This window comes from Perna viridis, chromosome 2 (genome assembly GCF_037379345.1).
Source record: "Perna viridis isolate PV_CMFRI_1.1 ecotype Kerala chromosome 2, ASM3737934v1, whole genome shotgun sequence".
Lineage (NCBI taxonomy): Eukaryota > Metazoa > Mollusca > Bivalvia > Mytilida > Mytilidae > Perna > Perna viridis.
Genome location: NC_142446.1, coordinates 45180453 through 45181625, shown reverse-complemented (window position 1 = coordinate 45181625; position 1173 = coordinate 45180453).

Genomic DNA, 1173 nt, shown 5'->3' with positions numbered 1-1173 from the left:
GAAATATTGCTGCTTGGGCGTTAAACATCAACAATCAATAAATAAATCAATCAATTAATCGATCTAAAATAAAAGTACCATTGAATAAAATTTACCCTACAAAGTATTGTGCATCAGAAGAAACGAAAGTTATTATGATTGTGGAGGCATTAATCCATGTAAAGCTGTTCAACTTTTCAAGTTCAAAATACTCAATTTTTTTATCAATGGCAAACGGCAAAATATTGCTCGTTGGAAGAAACGAGAAGTCCAAATATTTTTTAAACGAGGTCTGCGTTTCTGAATGGGTCATTCATATTCTACGATGTTTCCACAAGAAAGTAAAGAATAACTTTACTATACTTGAAGTTTGCTTTCCAGACTTGAAAAAAAAAATTCCTGTCAAAAGTCCAGTTTTCTAATTGCCAAAGAGAAAGTGGAGCATAGTTTTTCCCTCACCAAAATTGCACTTGCCCTAGGTTACGGGTAAGTGGAATCCTAGATTTACACTACTTTTGTTTCTGAATTTGATTAAAGCACATTATACAATACAAACACAAATATATTGGTGACATGTGAACAACTGTCGATCAAATAATATGGAATTCGTTAAAAATCTGATAAGCAAACCCATTATTCTTAACACTGAACTTGCAAATGTTGGCAACAAATGTAACAAATCCAAATTAAGATTCAAACTTCTTAAGTACTATTCTGTGTAAGAATCAGGGAATGAGTGACACCTCATTTTCTCCAATTTAGTTATTTTTGCCTAAAAGATATTCAGTACATCTAGAAAACAACCAAAAAGATATTTTTAAAAGTTTATCCTGAAGCATCTGTGACGTAGATATTTTTTGACTGCTTACATAGGGTGCAGGAAAATTTTCGTGCCATTTTTCCATAGTGCATTTCAACTGAATTTGACCTATCAATATCTTAAAAAGGTAAACTTTACAAACATTGATAATTATTTCTGTGGTTATCTGGTATAATTAACTATGGGTTAATGCAATAAAATCGTTTTTTGCTTAATGTGCCACACCTTATATACATTTTGCCCCATTCTTAGACGGAGATGTACTTTTAAACGTTCAATTAGAAAACGAGGAATGAACAGGTTGGGACATTTCATCAGTTGATGCAATCTAAATCCTTTAACAGCTGCTTAATAAGAACGAAAGTAATAAAAAC